Source organism: Chrysoperla carnea, chromosome 1 (genome assembly GCF_905475395.1).
Source record: "Chrysoperla carnea chromosome 1, inChrCarn1.1, whole genome shotgun sequence".
NCBI lineage: Eukaryota > Metazoa > Arthropoda > Insecta > Neuroptera > Chrysopidae > Chrysoperla > Chrysoperla carnea.
The window spans coordinates 81,685,628-81,706,018 of NC_058337.1; the positions used below are offsets into that span (position 1 = coordinate 81,685,628).

General features: G+C 29.3%; 3 non-coding genes across 3 annotated transcripts; all 3 read left to right on the plus strand.

Annotated features, from left to right (window-relative positions):
* The first annotated feature begins 4,406 nt into the window (after positions 1–4,406).
* Positions 4,407–4,498, plus strand: Trnay-gua. Its single transcript is given in 2 exon segments — positions 4,407–4,443; positions 4,463–4,498. It is a non-coding gene; the product is annotated as a tRNA-Tyr (tRNA).
* Positions 4,499–7,593: 3,095 nt separating this feature from the next.
* Trnay-gua lies at positions 7,594–7,685 on the plus strand. The gene is given in 2 exon segments: positions 7,594–7,630; positions 7,650–7,685. It is a non-coding gene; the product is annotated as a tRNA-Tyr (tRNA).
* A 4,061-nt stretch (positions 7,686–11,746) lies between these two features.
* Trnay-gua lies at positions 11,747–11,838 on the plus strand. Its single transcript is given in 2 exon segments — positions 11,747–11,783; positions 11,803–11,838. It is a non-coding gene; the product is annotated as a tRNA-Tyr (tRNA).
* Positions 11,839–20,391: the final 8,553 nt, after the last annotated feature.

A 20,391-nucleotide genomic window follows, 5' to 3' on the forward strand; every position in this document is an offset into this window, starting at 1 on the left:
TCAATCGATGGCTATGTTATTTAGTGTATTTTTAATAAATAATAACTCTCTTAAATGATCGGTAAAGTACCCAAATTGTTTTGGATATAATAATATGATAAATGCAATCTAAAACTTGACCGAGGCATAACTAATCATAAACTAGGTTTTAGGCCCCAGAATTGCTTTGGATATCGGAATTGTTAGACATTCCCTATATTCTCACTTATCAACACAATTAAAAAAAGAAATCAATTAAAATTATTATCAGAAGAGTCTTTTCCGCAGAAATTTTTTTTTTAACTTTTTCGGGATTTTTTGGAATTTTTTTTGTTATCTAACAAATTATGATAATCTGTTTACCCTTTATATTCGTACAGATTCGATAAGAATCCGGCAAAACCAGGTCATTGAGCATGATTACTTTTCGTTTGTAAAATTTTTGCAGGATTCTATTTTACACTTGCTTCTGAATTTAAAAGTGTAGGTTGTTGGTGGGTAACCCGGTAGGATATTGTTTAAACTAATTTTCTCTAAAGAAATAAGTAATATTGACCGTGACAGGGGATTTTTCTGGGTCTATCATTGATATAGAAAGTTGATAGATTTAAAAAAATGTTCTATGGGTTTCTTAGTTAAAAATTTTTGAAAAACATGACGAATTTTTTAGATTAAACTTCGCTTCCTGTTGAACTTTAAAGTTCATGGCTTATTTTATATATTTTTATTATGCTTAACGGCTAAGCATAATATGCATTCTTAACGAATCCTTTGTTTAATAGGTCTTCTTTTCTGTTATGGTAGGATATGAAAATAAGCTATTGTTCTTGTACCAATGATGGAATTGCAAAAATTGTTTTCAAATGGTCTTGATCCTATCCTATTTTATAACGGTATTAAAATGCCTTTCAACTTTTTCTATCCGATGTACGTAACTAAAAAGAGATTAAGTTTATAAATTTTTAATTGATATAAAAGCAAAACAAAATGCCATATCAATATGATTGCTTTTTAATTTCAGTTTTAAATATTATTTCATGTAAATGAACGCCTCGTAGGGGTAACAATTATGCTAATGCATATATTTTTTCCATTTGTTCTTTCATACCATAAACCACACCAATCTGTGAATTTTTGTAGATGTAAATATGATAAATTAACTGCATTCTTAATTCCAAAACGTCAATTTTGCTTATTCACGAAACCATTTAACGAAAAATTAACTTGATCGATTTTTTCATGAAATAATAGATTTACTTGACACAGAAATTTTCGCTTTTTTTTTTAGATAAAATGTCTCTCTGCAATAGACCAACATCTTTATAAATCACGTTAACAACCACAAGAATTAACAGTTTGGCATCTGCTTAATGTGGTATGGAAGTATAATTGGACTGAATATTTTAATATGAAACCAGCTTGGTTTTTACGTCGAACACGCGAACAGTTACGTGAAATTATATCTTATTAAATTATCCATTGTTTGAAATTATAAAAAATCATATTGATATCTTATACTGTTTTGTTTTGATTTCAATTAAAAAATCTGGACTCTTATCTAATCTCTCTTTATTTACATATAGGTAAATATATTATGTCTCTATAAAAATTTGCTTACGTTACTTTAGGAGGGAATTCCCTTAACTTTCACAGATCCTAGATAAGGAAATGACTGCATGAAATATAAAATATAAATACAAACATTTTTTATAGTAAAGTCAATTCGAATATAAATTAGTTTATTAATTAAGGAAAAACTGTAATAAATACACATTTGTAAATATAAAACTTTATAAATAATATAAAATAGAATAATATTTTTAAATAAACTTATATACAATGCGTTGGTATAAAAAAAGCTATGCAGTTATTTGCTGGAAGCTGGAAGGTAGTAAAAATGAATAGTTTATAGCGCAGCGTAATGTTTACAAATATGATCATATTTTTTTAATAAATTAAGGTAGTACGTCCGTAGACTCACTTCTCTGTATAATGTATATGTAATACATGGTGCGTGTTAAGAATAACCACCACTCCTTCCGAATTGTTCAATTAAAATTTTTTTGGCCTAGTAAAATAAATATTTGCTATGAAAATTGGAACTTTTTGCATGGTTTAAATGTAGGTATCAGTTTTATACAAGTGACACATTTATATCATAACTTGAAAATTTTTCAGATGATATTTTTAAAAACAATTTTTGATACAGTAATCTATTCTGAATTTTTTTGAATCTTAAAAGCGGTTCTTGTCCATTTTATTGAAAAAATATTTAAAAAGAGAGACTTTTAACTTAGAAATATGCAGTTATGTGTATTAACTTCTAAAGGCTATTTTTAATATATCTTACAACGTTTCATGGTCAGAACAATTTATTAATATCACTTTTAGATTTATGTGTTTGTACGCACGCTCGTAAATGAAAGCTAATAGCTAATAGCGATGTGCTGAAAAGCGTACCAAAAGCTTCTGTTAAATAAAAAAGCTGGAAATTTTTACAGGTAGCTAGTAAAGTTGTAGAAAATTACAATAATTTTTTTTGTAAAACTAATACCTATTTACAGAAATTGTATTTAGGAAAAATGATTTTATGAATTTATATTAAATTTAAAAAAATTTTCCCATTACCGGATATTGATCTCAGAACCTCTGGATAGAACGCGCGTATGTAACTTCTTGGTTACACATCTTTATCTCTATTTCAATAGAATAATTAATATTGCAGTGGTTTAGGAAACTGGAGCAAGTTTTATTCAACATCTGAGAAATGGACCATGAGGGCCACAGTCACATGAACAGCTTTTGTGTGTATGTATTCATAAAATCGGTATTTCAGGATTAAATCAGTGTTATTGATGTCACTTGTGATGTACTTTTATATTAGCATATATTCTTTTAGCGTTAGCTATAACGGAAATACTACCTTAATAGAAAAGTGTTATTTAAATAAATGAAAATAATATCTCTACATAATTCATAACTAATAACAATAATAATTTGATGTATTTTATTTTCAATCGACGAAAAACAAAGATGTTATCAATTCGATTGTGTGTGTTTATGTTATGCTACATCTTTTTTGAATGAACCGATTTTTTTGATTCTTTTACTATTAGATATGGTATACTTTAAGGTTAATCACATAAAAATTCCGAACTTTCAGTGACTTCAATGATTCCAAGGTGATCTTAAATCGGCCAAGAAATATGGATGATAAAAATATTTTAACCTGCTAATTTGGCAAATATTAGATAAATCCGACACAGTAATTATCGTTAATACCATATGCTACCATAGCTACTAGTACTACATGCTACATTCTGTTTTGCGAGAAAGAGATAAAAACAAATCTTTGATGGTTAACCTGGTTTTTTTTTTTATACTTATTTGTTTTTATACTTACAAAGTCAAAGGGAGAAAAAAAATATTCTCCCTTTGAATTTGATTACATAAAGCAAAAACAAAAAGAAAAAAAAATGCATATTCCAAAAATAAAATATAATTTTTGAAATCGACACAAACTATATTCTTAGCTAAAAATGGTTCAATGGCGTCGAATGTAAAACGTAATTGTTCAGAAAGGATTGACTCAGAAAGGATTATCCACAAACTGTTGAGATTTTTGATTGGGGACTATTGTAAGATCTTGTTGTGAGTTTTCCTTTTTACATTTGCCTTGGAAGTGATGATTTTAAGGATTTAGAAGTTTTAGACTTCAATAAAAATATCCTTTTCAATTATAAATTGGTTTCGGCTAGTTTATTTGGTTTAAGGGAATCATTTCTTTAAAACATATTGTTTCTTTAATAATATTTTTCTGTGTTGACTGCAACAATTGTGCTCAAAAGTATTCACTACATGGCCCAGATAGTGGATCATTTTTCGTTATCGATGGAAAGTTTTTCTTACGTATTATTTATAATACGACTTGGTAAATAGTAGCTACTCATGAAAATATTTAAAAAAAAATGGTGTGAGCAAGTTTTACAAATACCACTTTAATCAAGTTTAATCAATAATTTTATTTTGTTTCCATTTTATACAAAAGATCTATTCAGCGGCAGTTATGCAAAATATTCAAAAAAAATTTCGGCAAATAAATTTCTATGTGCCATCAAGATCTTGGAACTTTATCTGATTTGAATACATAACCTTATACTGAAAGCTTTATGAATTAATAAAAATTAACAAATTTTAATTCAAAAACTTTGTTTTCTATTAAGATTAATTTCAAATTAATTTCATCCCATCGATATAAAATAGCTTGACAGACTTTTCATTCAAGAAGTTTTAAGAATGTATTCTACATCATAATTTCATAATATTTAAATTTAAATATTTAAAGTAATAATTAGTTATCATAAGAAGAGAAAGTAATTTATCAACCTGGCTTGGATACGCTTATTGTCTTTGATAATCAAAACCAACCTTCGATAGCTCAGTTGGTAGAGCGGTGGACTGTAGAGGATTGAAGTCAACGGTTATCCATAGGTCGCTGGTTCAAATCCGGCTCGAAGGAATTTGTTTTTTTTTTTAAATTATTTTGGTTAAAATTTTCAATTAATTATTGAAGTTTTATATATGATATGTTTATTTATTTTAATCTTTGATAGCTCCTCAATTGGTAGGAGGTTTAAAAATTTATTTAATCACCCGTCGCTGGTTCAAAAACTGATATTTTTGTATATTTTAATCTCATTATTATTTAATTGTTCTTTAACTTTTACGTTAATATTAATTTGCAATTGATCAACTTTTTGATGGTTTAATTCGGTGAACTGTTGATAATTTATAATATTATTAACCAAATCATAACGAAATTATTAAATTTTATTAAGTATATTGTTTGAAATGGTTCTGAACGCATCATTTATGATATTCTATTCATAATTCACCTTATTTAGGAATTCCACCCTGATGTCTCTCTTGAATAAGTGTTTTGTTTATAGTTACTATTGAAAAAGTTCTTTTAAATCTCTCGTTAGCCCAGTCACGGTGCCAATTAAATGTTATTCTTATTTAAAATTCTCCTCGCTATGTTGGATAGATTCCAACTTTTTCAAAAATAATTCTCAAAATTAGAATAACTGAATATACATCAAAGAATAACTGAATATACCCACTTTGCTTACTTTCTGCTCTTCTGATCTTTGTACATAAGCATTCGAAAAGCATTATAGCACAAAAATTGAACTCCGATGAATTATAGTCTATTGTTTCAGATATTCTTTATATCTCAAAGTATCATTAAATGGCTACTTAAGAAGCTGTACTTTGCCCATACTGCAGTTTAAATCCACATTTTTTATATCTTATCAAATCAGAAAAAACCTTGGCAATTTTTGAAATCCCGGGCTAAAAAATACTGAACTGAGTGCTTAATTTATGGACATAGCACTTCCTCAAATACCCTTGTAAACATATTCTTAGATCTAAAGAATATATCTGAAACAATATGATTTAATTTTTCGTAGTTAAAATATCGATTAAACCATGACGGTACCTATAATTAATTCTCAAAAAAGTTCCTGTTTTTGGTAAATGACTTACTTCATCTAAATTTAGACTTGCTTAAGCATTTATTGGCGTAGAAATTTCAGAAAGGGAGTTTGTACTAATACATCCTAATGTTCTACGCCAATGAATTGATATTAATATGAATTTGTGTACCTGATAATATGAGTCGAATACTAAATTTTAGCAAACTTGCGTACTCCGTTTATATTTTAAATAAGATAAGATTAAAAAATTTAAACCTTGGGGTTAACTGACGTTCAGCGAAGATATTTGATTCTAATGCATGTTTAGGCAAATCGGCTTATTTTGAGCTGAACTATACTTGGTGGAGCGTTGTACCAAACTTTTAGAGACACCATGTGTATTTGGTAGTGTACGGAATACAAAGGCTGTGTGATGTTCACCTCAATTTTTTGTTTTTATATCAAAAGTATCAACTTAAACTTTGAACTATCGGAATATTTTATTTCACTGATAGGTATATTTATAAATTTTTTTCAATCATTAAAAACTTCTATGTTAGTTTGATAAAAAAACTATGATTGAAATGAAATATTTATTCTATATAAACATTTTTTATCCAAATAATTACAAAAAAAAAAAAAAAAAAACTCTCTGATTCATTAAAAAACATATCTTTTGAGATAAATGAATGTCCATTATACTGCTGCGTACATTTTTTTTTACATACGTGTATTAATGATGCAGGTGGTCTCTGTTTTTCTTCTTCTAAATATCGTATTATATATGTAAATACAGTGTAGTTTTATTAATTAAATTTTTCTGATCTTTGATACCTGCCTGCTCTCTGCTATATCTATCATGCTTGATATATATTTATTGAACGTATGTGAAAATAATTAATAAGGATAGATTTTTTCTTTTATATTTTATATGTATAATTGATATCAAAATCGTATGTTGGTACTAATCACTACTAACTAATGTTAATTTCATTTAGTATTTCAATTTTATGTAATTTTTTCTCTTTGTACCAATAGTATATATATACACTATCTACACTGAGTTTAAGATAAAACAAGTGAAAACAAACAATTGACTGAGTTAATTGTTGAAATACAACAACCATGCATAGACAGTGTTGATTACTCTACCACACTACACATATAACCTATACATGTCACACATACATAACTGATAATCCCATATTAATACATACTATAAAATTTGCATCTAATGTGTGCTCTCGTGAGTAAACAGTGATGTTTACAAAAAAATGTTTCAAACAAAAGTTGTTTATTTTGATAAGGAACATTTTTTACATTTAAACTTTTGTTCTATCTCTAACGGTTTACAAGATGGTTTCTACGGACTCAAGACCCAATTAACCTATGTTGCTCATTTACGAACTCGATCTCACTTTTTACGTCGTGAGTGCGTTGTAAATTTCAGCTTGATATCTTTTTTCGTTTTTGAATTATCATGTTCACAAAAAAACGGACGGACAGATGGACGGACAACCGAAAATGGACTAATTATATGATTCTATGAACATCTATACCAAAATTTTTTTCGTAGTATTAATATATATTAATATATATATATATATATATATATTAAGCGTTACAAACTTGGGACTAAACTTAATCTACTATGTATATTTCATATATATATGGTATAAAAAATACTCTCGTAAGATTGTAATATCACTATATATTTCTATTTTAACTCAGAATCAGTGTACTACGATTTCACCGAAAGAGAACTGAACATATATATTTTTTCTTTGGCCAGTTTTGTCCTGCTCACTTGATATCTTCCTTATTCCTTTATCGAGTTCCCTAATTTACCCCGAATTTTAAAGCATATCGTGCCGTTCAATGACAAAAATAGACTCACGGTCTAATATTAAGATTTAATTTTGTTCATTATTTAATTTGTATACCACATATGTAATGAAAATTGCCTGTAAATAAAACGAAAGTAAATTATCTATAATATATTATTTCTCTAATTTTCTCTATATTTAATTTATATTTCTCTATATTATTTCTCTACATTTAATTTTTATAACTTTTGTTAACTTTCACTTGTATATATTGAAATTAATTCTTGTATTTATTTTGTAATCATCAACCTTCGATAGCTCAGTTGGTAGAGCGGTGGACTGTAGAGGAATTATAGTATCAGATATCCATAGGTCGCTGGTTCAAATCCGGCTCGAAGGAATTATTTTTTTGTTTGATTATGGTAAATCAATCGAATTACTTTTCCCAGGGGATAGTTTAAATTTGTTAAACAGCCTTTGACAGCTCAGTTAGTATAAGGGAGGACTGCAGAGAAATAAAACAGCTGTAATCTATAGGTATTGTCAACCTTTAAAAGCTCGTTAACGGAGCGACGGGCGTAAGTATATGTATAAGGTTGTTGGTTCAAAACCTGTTTCAAGGAACCTTGAAGTAAGAATAAAACGATCAAAGATATTTGTAGATATGGTTACGAATATCTGTTTTACACTTTCTTATTAACCACAGACTTGTTTCATTTTTGATTCGATACTCCATCTTCGATATGTATGTTATAAATTACCTCATCTTCGTATGTTATATACAAGCTCCATAAGTAATAATAATAATAATGGGGTTTAACCTCCGTTTCTCTGAAATATGCCTGTAACAGAGGCCACTCACTTCATTATTTGTTAATCTTTATATATTTAACTACATCCGTATATATACAATTACATTTTATGATGTGGGTGGAATCGGTTACTTCGTTCTTATCCAAGTGACGACAATGTGACCTATTCTACCGCCCCCATTAATTATAATTGTTCACACTGCCTCTGCCTGAATTCGAACCCGTAACCTCCCAGTCAGTAGCCATACGGTCAAGGTCTAACGTCTTAGACCGCTCGATCACTGAGCTGGGTGGTCTAAGGTGTTAGACCACCCAGCCCAGTGGTCTAACATCTTAGACCACCACCACCAGTGGGTATGGCTACTGATCAGTGAGCTGGATAAGTATTTCGTATTGTAAACAAGACAACAGCGCATGCGCACTTTGCTTATTTTTGTCATATAAAATTTACGCTCGCTGAATTTACTTTTCTCTCATCTGGATGCTGACAATTAATTATTTACCATAATTTATAAATACGCGACAAAAATTTGAAAAATTAAGTCGAACTATAAGCATCTGAGAATGTCTGGATACGCTGAAACTTTAAAAGAAGGATAATCTCTAATATAACTGCTTTTACTATATTGTAATGTTTTCCAAATTAATATTGTTTTCCATTTCCAAATTTTCCATATAAAAATAAATTGAAAAATGTGAATTCAACGTGATTCCTTAAGCTCAAAGCCTTAACGCGTGGACATACGCCACTACCGTTTTTTTTATTAAAAAATATAACTATTTGTTATTTATAATTATTAAAAATTGGAATTATTAATTTTAAAAAAAAAATTACTTGAATTCACTTAAGATGAATTATTGTTTCATTTATATATCAATTTGTGGGGAAAAAATTTTAATGCAAGTTCTCTATTAATAATACATAATTTTGTCGAGATTTTTCCATCATGCGACACAATTTGACAACAGCATTTCTGAATATGAACCACATACAAAGTTTAATATTGTTAATATTAACTGTGAACAAGTGAAAACAAACAATTCACTGAGTTAATTGTTGAAATACCATGTGTAGACAGTGTTGATTACACTGTCACATTACACATACATACTTGTCACACATACATAATTGATATTTCCATATAATACAAACTATATAATTTGCACCTAATTTGCTCCCTCACAGGTAAAAAACACTGATGTTTAGGAAAAAATGTTTCAAACAAAAGTTGTTTATTTTTTATAAGAAACATTTCTTACATTTAAACTTTTGTTCTATCTTTAACGGTTTACAAGATAGGTCCTACGGACCCAAGACCCAATTGACTTATGTTGCTCATTTACGAATTCGACCTCAATTTTAACGTCCTAAGCACGTTTTTGGGTAATCTTGATGAAAGACGGACATACAGACGACAGACAACCGGAAATGGACTAATTAGGTGATTTTATGAAAACCTATACCAAAATTTTGTTCATAGCATCAATATCTTTAAGCGATACAAACTTGGGACTAAACTTAGTATACCTTGGTATATTTCATATACATGGTATTACAAGACTTCTTTAGATTTCATGACCCACCCAGAACATTATTTGGTAATACACCGTGTATAAAATATATTTTCCATATTTAATCGAGATTAAATATTATATGGTGTTTTCTTTCGTTCAGTATGTTTGATGGAATGAATCCTAAAAATATTTATTCATTCATACCTAGTAGTAGTAGCTACCAATAGTAACAGTTAGGAGAGGATAAAACTGTGGGATACATAGCCTAGTCAGGTTACATATCCTAACAGAACAAACACACAGGTTGAATTCATACCTATTTTAATATTTATATACTACAGAGTCTGAATATTGTTCATTTTCCTGTTGGTTGAATATTATTTCGCATTAGGAAAATTAAAATGCCAAACAAAACATACTGTTTTTTGTACTAGTAGCTATGTACATATATATTCAATGTTTATTTAAGAAAAAATATTACGTTTCGTGGATGTAAGTGTACAGTTTAAGTAAGTGTTAATATTTTCACTTTGTTTCAAATTAATAACAGCCAAAATTTTTATAATTTCAATGTATATTGTGCCACGAAAGCGGGGTTCGAAAATATCCGATATTTATTATAAATATCAAAATATCGGATATTTTTGATATATATCCGATATATATCAAAATTTTGATATTTAAAAAAAACTAAAATGTTTTATTTATTAAGGTACTAAAAATCAGACAAATGAAACCAAAACATAAAATATTTGTCTAGATCAGGCAAAATTAACTAAAAATCATAAAATTTTATAAATAAAACTCGAACACATAAAACAATTTTATAAATTCTATTCAGTCAATGGTCATACCTACACTTACGTAACAAAAAAATAATTATTACAAATAATAACTATAGAGTATAATCAGCCTTTTACTTATCAAATCAGTCATTCGTAATAAACTGTTGATTATCAAATAAAAAAAATTTCGCATTCATAATTGTGCTTGATTTGACTGCAAGAAAGACAAAGGTGTATCATCTTCCGATACTGAATCTTACTTAAACTTACTCTTGTGTTACGAACTTTTTCTGACAAGACACGATTAGAACTTAGTATTAGTATGTTTTAACTCTACTAAAATGCCATCAAAATTTGGGAAGTAGAAATACAGTAACAAACGCCAAATCATTTTTATATTGATATATATCATAAAAATTCATGTGATATATATCGGATATATATCGGATATATATCATGATATATATCCATTGATATATATCCTCGAACCCTGCACGAAAGTAACGGAAAGTCCCAAGAACTTTTCAGAAAACATTTTTTTTGGAAAATGTTTGATCAAAAATTTCAAGAGTCAAAAAAATCTATTAAGTGAAGGCTCTATGAAAGCCAGCTTCAAAATTTCAAATGGAAAATATAAAAAAAAATATATTCTTTTCGAAACATATTTTTTGACCCGAATAGCTACGACAGAAATCGAATCCAAAATTTTAGTTATAAAGTAACGAAACTGAAGGATATTTTGTTTTTCAAGTCATAACTTTGAAGAGCTAAGGCAATTCTTGGAATTCGTAAGAAAAAAAGTGCTATTTAAAAAAATTCAAATTGGCTGCTTAGAATGGGCGCTTATGAACCAAATAATTTTTGTTTGGGTCATTTTTCTTGGAAAACTCATTTTCGAGCATATGTCAAGCTGAAAAAACTTGTTTCTTTTAGAAATTGGCCTGTGATACTTTCATAATAATTTAGTATGAAATGCTTTTTTTAAAACTGCATTTTTTGCAACCAATAGATAGAAATAGAGAAGTTTCGAAATTATTTCTATCTTTATGTAACGAAGTAACTTAGACTATCCAAATATGAACGTGAGTCGGCTACATGGAAAAGTGTTCTTTGCCTCTTGCTTCTTCAGATTTGACGTCAAGTCAGCTCTTGGCCGACATGCCGATCAATGAGTTATAAGATTGACCATGAATGAATTGAAGAACAATGTAAATCATGTTAGTAGTTCATGGCTTGATGGTCAAATTTGACTTAAAATACTTCATATATTTAATTTTTATAATTTTAATACTACTACTTTCACTTATTGTTAGTTAAATTTTATCGTGTATTTACTTTGTAATCATCAACCTTCGATAGCTCAGTTGGTAGAGCGGTGGACTGTAGAGGAATTATAATAACAGCTATCCATAGGTCGCTGGTTCAAATCCGGCTCGAAGGAATTTTTTTTTTATCATAGTATGAATCATTTAATAAATCCTCTAGTTATTCTCGGTCTCAGTTAGTTAAAGTTTCTTATGGTGAATAATGTTAGCGAACCGGTGACCTGCCGTCAAGTACATATATGTATCTTAAGGACGTGAAACATTTTATGACCAGCTATGAGCTTCCGTGGGTGTATTTAAGGGGCCTATCTGGGCTGAGTCTAGTCAGGATAAGGGGCCTATCAGGATGTTTAAGTGATTGAAAACAATTGAAATTGTCTTTAGACTGAAAGCAAGAGACAAATTGAAAACAAAAAACAGCCTTCTAAAAGATTCACCCAGATAGGCGCCTTTTTCCTACTACGCTCTCCGCTTTAGTTGTACGTCCTTAATATATATGTTCTTGACTGCAGAGTTGTTATACTAATGGTTATCTAAAGAATGGTTATTATGTTCGATTTTCTATTTTTAACTTACCAGTATGCGCAACATCTAGTAAGCGGTCCGAAAATCTAAATCAAAATTGTCGGCATGTGTTAACGTTCCATGGCCAGAATAATGCGTTTACACCCTTTTTAAATTGATGCCTGCGTGTTTGTATTCGAAGACATTTTTTCGTTGCCGATCGGAACTATCACCAATCATTTCGTAACAATAAAAATATTTGCTAAAAAGACTGCCAAAAGCAGTGCGTTGTGGGTGGGAGGGGATAAAAATGGAAATTTTTGTGTTAATATAAAAATTAAATCAATCTCAATACTTTTTGTATAGACATCGCGTATTTAATTTCTAAGCTACACATCTCTGTACCAATATAATAATTAATATTTAAGTGTTCTAAACAGTTATGGAAAGTTATTTTCATCTTTTGGAGAGTTGAATGTGTGGCCTATAAGGTTTGCACTTAAATGAACATCTTGTTTCTTATTAAATTGGAAAGCTTTTTATTGTTGATGAGTGTTCCAATACAGAAGGATATTGATATAAATAATATAAATATTGAATAAATATAAAATACACATGGTTTTTACAGTAAAAACTTTTTGTTTACAATAAATTTCAGGAATCACCAGGTAACTATGACTGGTTGAATGTAAGTACGGTTGTTACATACCGTCTACACTACACACTACACTATACACCACAACATGTCGTTAACTTAGTATATGGAATGATAGACATAGAAATCATTACTATTATTATTTAATATGAAATTATTGCTTGTTTCAATGTCAATAATGTATTTTAATAATTGAAAATATTCACGTTGAAATTGTTTTATAATGTCTTGGTCTATTGTTTTATTTAAATTGAGAAAAAAAGTTATTCAATATTAACTTCATATCTGCAGATTCGCTGCATGAAATTACTACTAATAACACTAATTATTAATGATTATTAATTATTATTATCTTTATATATAAAAATTGCGTGTCTCGTTGTTTGTCCGCAATGGGCTCCTGAACTACTGAACCCATTTTAAATTTGATTTGTACACCGTGTGCAATTTAATCCAACTTGAAAGGTAGGATAGCTTACATCTCAATTTATAGTTGCAATATTAGTTTATTGCAAATAATTTGTCTATAATTTGACAGTTTGCCAATTATCTGTTAGCTCCAAACGATTCTAACAGATGGCGATATCTGTTAACTAGATTGAGTAAGTATTCAATAGATGGCTCTATGTTTAGAATACAAACGTTTCATATAAGTTATAATTTAATAGCATAACCACCACGTGTTGCTGAGGCTAAGGTATAACCCAAAATTATTTTGTAATAAACGAAATACAGTGAAATTCAATTGTTCTTACTTTTGAAAATTCACTATATGACAATTTTTATCAACCGTGTTCAAAGTCCTTTGCTTTCAAATCCCAATCCAGTGGATTCTTATACCAGCTTTAACGTTTCCGCCTCCGTTCGTAAATAATAATTTCATTGTAATAAAGGGTAACGAAAGTAGAAAATTAGTCATAGAGGTCACCACGTTCTTTTACTGATAGACTGATGGACTCCTACTGTTTCCCTTGAATAGTTTGCTACAACGAACCTTAGCCACAGCAACACGTGACCGGGATTTCTTGGCTTTTCTTTTTATCTGATGTAGCATTGTTCCTCCCGGATCAATCGACCGATTTCAATGTGGTTAATTGCCATAGTACTAAGTTACTTCACTCTCAGACTCAATCAAAGAGAGATGTTGTGTGTTTATTAACGTTTGTACCTATTTGTTTATGTACCTGTCTGTGGTATCGTAACTCGGATGAATGAATTTTAATTTAATTTGTTCGTTTAAAAGTGGACTTGATCGAGAGTGTTCTCAGCGGCGTTTGAAGATTTTTAGAGTTGAAATTTGGAGAGACTTTCTGATTTTTGCATGTGAACTCAAAAAAGGAAAATACGTCGAAAAAATATTTGCACCCTAGAGACACCTATATATTTGTTCAGATAGAAATATTTTTTCATAGATAAATCATTTAAAATGAAATTTTTTTTCATAAAATTGATAGTTAAAATTTAGTTTCCTGTAATTATTAAATATGACATCAATTTTTATTTATAATTCACGAATGATTATTCCAATTGTATTGGAACTATTGAAATTTATGTTACGAAATAGAACCATATTATGTTAAATTTTATAAAGGATATGCATCTTCGATAGCTCAGTTGTTAGAGCGGTGCAAAGTATAATAATGAATGCAATATAATAGTAATCCGGCTCGAAAGAATATTTTCATTACTTTAATTAGGTTTTAATGAATTATTAGTTACTTTCACTTTACAGCTACAGCTGGTTTAATTTACGTTGTCCTAAAATGACAATCTTCGATAGATCAGTTGGTATAACAATGGTTATCAAGCTCTCAGTTTAAAATCCAACAAGAAGAAATTGTTTTAATTAAATGATTTTATTTAGAAGTAGTCATTATTGTGTGATTCGCTAGTAAAATTCTCTTATAAATGTTTTGTAATAAAAATTATTTTTCTTGACCCCCCTTGGGCCTCTTTTAACTTATTTATAAATGTTATTCTTATGAAAAATGATTCAGTGATTGAGGGAGTTTTAAAACTTTTGTTGCTTGGATTTCAAAGAATAAAATTTTGACTTGCCTTTTATTCTGCCTTAAATATTGAAAGAAAGCAAGTTTTCAAATGTTTAGGAAAGTGAATAATGTGTTTTTACTTTGACAATGAATTTTAAAGAGAAATAAGTAATACATCGAATGCTTTTATTGGAGATATTTTATTTAGCGTCAAAAAGTGGTAAGAGGCCATGCATTAATTACGTAAAGATGGTTATGTCGACTTTTGACTCCTCCTTATCCCCATGTAAGGGTACATAAGATTTATCGAACCTCCTTTCTCTTCTTACGTAAGATTCTATTTCGTTTTTTATCATAATAAAATGTTGTTAGAAAAGGATCAGTTACACTAAAAATCACTCGAGACCCTTACGTAATATGGCCCCTGAAAGTGTATAAGTATCAAAAGCTAGGAAGTACAAGCTTTCGGATGATTAATAAGGGTGATTAAAATTAGATTATTTTTACCACGATATATTTCAATAGCATTTGGAAAATTTGAAAATGATCTATTTCAATTTGTGAGCAGTTTATTAATCTGATTGTGTATAAATTAATTGAAGTTTAGACAATACAGTTCTGTTAATATATTTCGTTTTACGTTTTACAGGTGTTCAATTTTAATATCTATAAAAAATAATTACATTAAAACTTTTATCTCCAAATGAGATCAAAAAATGTAAAAGTACTTATATTAAAAATTCAGGTATATAAAAAATATTTTTCACATCATAACATGTACATAGTAGGTACATACCTATGAATTGTGTGGCTAATAGATGTCATCACTAGATCTATAAAATTGGTGTTATCATTTCAATAATAATTATTTTACATTTCAATTGATCTTCGTGTCTCACTCATACTGGTGTAATAATATTATGTGATAATAATAACTGATAACATAATGGGGGTGATGATTATAGAGGCTGACTGACGTAGGTATATAGAGAGTTGTTGCCAATTGTTTCCTGTGTAGGGAAATTACAGTTTCCGTTTTTTACGATAGCATTTTAAATATTATTTATCTGTCTCACTTCTAGAAGTTCGCTGTCTGTACACAGACATTTTATTTTTGAAAACTTTTTTTTTAGAACCACATATTAATAATTTTTTTATTGAGTTGGTTAATAATGCGTGGCTTGTAAATTTTATGATAACAAGTTTATGGAAAATCGAAAATAAAACATATAATAATTCTAATTTTTGAGTGTCTTTAAGTATTTAATTTTTTCTTTTATTTTAATGGCCACTGTCCTCTGTATAAAGCAACCGTACATTTTTTTGAATTATTTGCAACAATTCAATTTGCGTGGACATAATTCTTAAGTAGTACAGAGTGTGCCACTTTTTTACGTCGGTATGTAAACATTGAATAATTTTGAATTGACAACCGATTGAGTTGGTTAGAAATGTTTTTGAAACGTCAATTCAGTATAATTTTAACCATGAATCGCTTCATAACGCAACAATTCGACGAAATAGTGACGCAGTCGTTCAGTTGTGATAACTCGTACATATACACTCGTACACTCGTACAAAAATGTCAAAAATGTCATTTAAGGAACAAAAAAGAGATCCATGTAACGCCATTGCATGGCCAAAAGATGACTGTTTTGGGTCAAAACGCAACAAAAAAGGCCCATTTTGATTGATTGATGCTGAATTCAAAAACTAATGTGCAAATAAATTGCAAAAAACCAAGGAATCGGTTTTTGTCTTTTCAGTGTTTACATACCGACGTAAGAGATGGCAAACCCGAATATTTTGTTCGACTTTCGATGAAACGGTGTGGCCTTAGCCCGAAATTTTAAAAATTGTAATTTATTTGAAATTTTATTTCAGCTAATTTGGTTTCTTTGCCCCCTATCCTCGTCTTTTCTTGTGCTGTCTAATAAAGACTCATCCATTAACTCATGTGGGAGGTGGCATTTCTCTAAACGAGTTTTGATTTTATTTTTATATGGTTAATTTCACAAATAAGAAAAGAAATAGTCAATTAGTGTGTTGAAGAATGGTGCAAAACGCCATAAATATCGCTCAGTTATGTTTTTTGTCATTTCACAATTTTTACATTTATTTCAAATTTTTGTATAGGCAGATAGGTACTTTATATGAGTCAAAATCCGTCAACCATAATACTTTTAATAGTTTTTTCAATCTCAACACATTATACCACTTATTATAACATATGAGGGTGAGACTGGACACTTAAAGAAAAAACGCACATTATGTATTTTCATTTGAACAAACAGAAAGGAACGAAAAAATTACACAGAAGCCGTCACTTGAACCCGGGTCCTTTAGGTATCCTATCTAATACGTAACCAACTCGTTCATTCCTGTTCTGGGTGAGTTTCAAAGGACTATTTATTCGTTTAATATTGATCAAAATATATGAGCATTGTACATTTCATTTCTGAAAAAAGATTGCTCACCAGTTTTTCGTGAATAACAATTAAAACGAATGCTATACGAGCATCTTTTCAAAAAAGTCTGAGCTTAGGAGATCTAAAAGAGCAGAAGAAATTAGAGTGAATTAGTTACGATAATGTTGACCATTTGCTTTGCGTTAATACAATTGTTATTTATATAATTATTGTTATTGTAGGAACTATTGAAAATTTAAAAACAGTTTTTGGTTAGTTTGTAATGTTTGAATTTGATGATTGAAACCTCCATCCATCCCTATACATACCTACACAAAATACATCAATCAATTATTTACAATTTAAATTATATAATGAAATGATGATTGATTTCATAATCTATGTGTATACATACAATACAATATGTAGATGGCCAATACAGGTAGCACTCTCATCTTTTATATATTGTATTTACAACTTATTTTGTTGCCACGTTGCGTTGATTTCTACTGTGCTTTCTTTAGCATTCATTTTGATTCTTTAGCAGCGAAAAAAATGAAGTAGGGCATGTAATAATTTATAATGCTATTTCATGCAATTGGCATTGGATACATTTTTCTTTACCCATTCTTGACCTCTTCACGACTTTTCTCCAGTAGAAACTCAAGAACCTCGATAAATAGAAAATTTAGTTTTGTTCCATTTCTGTATTACTATTTTCAAAAAACTCATTCTTCAAGAGGATGAAGTAATTTTGATGGTGAAAAGGTGATGATAGTTTGTATGAAAAATCGTCATTTTTGAACTAACTACTTAATCGATTTTAAAAATTATTTCACCTATAATAAGTTACAATGCAGAGTTTCTGAGATATCGCAATATTCAGTTCGATTTTAATCCGTATCTCAAAAACTATTCGACCAGTTATCAAACGCAAACGATTTTTGTACTTTTTGGGTCAAAATTACTATATATACTGAGTTTTATCGAAATTGGAGATAAAAAATTTCTCGATTTTTTTGCAATTTTTTTAAGGGGTTATACCCCTTGGATAAAATCAAGAAAATCGCAAAAAAATTTTTTTTTTTTTAATTTGATGAAACTCGTTTGAATACTCGCTTCTTAGACAAACACCGAAATGTTTTTTTTTAATACATTAATTATAAAATAGCTAATTAAAAAAAATATGTTTGTCGATTTTCATATTGTACGGATTACGAAATTGTAAAACGGTAAATCGGAGGTGATGACTAGTCAAATTTTTTTCTCTTGATTCTATTAGGTATCATAAATCTATTTATTACAAATACGTTTTTTACGTTTCCCTTTCAAATGATCTTTATTTGTAATCTTTTTTAAATTTTAATGGGTTACCCATATTCAGATCAAAATGATTTGAACACAAATCTGTGTGCCCACTTGTACTTATGGCATATGTAATTATTATTATGATTATTGAATTTGATTTTCCAAACAACAACAATATTGTTCTATAATATATAGTATTGTAATTGTTCCTAAACAATATTGTTCTATTACTCAATGTTTGATAATAATTTACTAATACATTTGAGAGTTCTTGGTTCGATCTCTATTATTGTTCTAGTAATGTGTTTAATATTAATAAAATTATGTGTAATTTATTCATCTTTGAATATTATTTTGAGCTATGATTATAAAGGGAATTGAAAAATTATTGTTCATGGCTTTAGGACGTACTATAGAATTCGTTTAAATAGTGCAGGTGAACAATGGTTCAGAAATATTTTCATTTTAGACTTATACTCATTGGTACAGAATTGCGTCCAGATAAAATTATCAAAAAAAAAAACAACATAATTTCAGGTTCGAAAGCATTCATCTTCAATTTTTTGAAAATGTATTTATTATCTTTGATCGCTTTGATAAAAAGGTTGGCGGAAATTTTCCATTTATTTTTAATAGCGTAAAAAGTAATAATTTATAATGCTATTTCATGCAATTGGCATTGGATACATTTTTCTTTACCCATTCTTGACCTCTTCATGACTTTTCTCCAGTAGAAACTCAAGAACAAAAAAGCTGATTGGAATAATTATTTTGCATGAAAAGCAATTTTACCATTGACAAGCTGTTACTTTCTCTAGAAAAATACCATTTGCTGGACGAGTAAAAATATCAAAGTGAAATTGAAACTTTTTACTTCAAGCTGCTATATCTTCTAGAAGTTTTCGTGTGCCCCATTGGGGCCCAATTGGAACCCAATTGGGCAATACCAATCTGTTCCCGATTGGGTAATCCCAATCAGTTCCCGGTTTGGCACTATAAAAAAAGAAATTTTCAGCACCTAAAAAAAGAAGATTTTTTGCCTTCACATCTCCCTACCTCACTTACGATGCACTTTTTGCCCTTATTTACTATTTTTACTCACTTTGATGTACGAATTATTTAATTAAACTTGGCGTTGTGATTATGGCTGGGTCGGAATTCTAACTGGAAGCCATGGGATTGCAAGTGTAAGCTGTTAACCATTACACCACGGGTTATTGCTAGTACAACCTCTTTAGTAATTATATAAGTACGGTTTATGATTATAACAAATTTTTAAGACGCAGATCAGCCCCATCAAGTTCCCTCCTTGGACCCAACTGGACATGCCCCAACAATAACCAATTGAGCCCCAATATGTAGTTTGGACAAATTTCTAGTCGGGTAATGATCGCACCGAAATCTACCGGATACTAAAATCAAAAGTGTTGAATGGCACTATATCTAGAGAAAACGACATACCAAGTCCATTTTTTTTGCACTCGCCGTTAATTTTTTACATCATTTCAATCCTTGGACACATCCATAGAGAATGTTAGTAATGTTTGCGCTACATTTAGTTTAACGTTTTAATAAATTTTTCGTGGACAGGCAGATATCTAAATTGCGCCAATTATTTTGATATCCGAAATTCTATGCCGGCGCTTTTGTAATATGATTGAAATAAAATTGAATTCAAAGAAGCCATAATGCCTGACGTTGCGCTCGAACTACCTTAAATGGGATTTAGGGTTAGGCTAGAAGCTTGGCAGGAATTTTTTAGATGTTCTATTTATAACTGATTAAATTCAGAAACCACAGCAC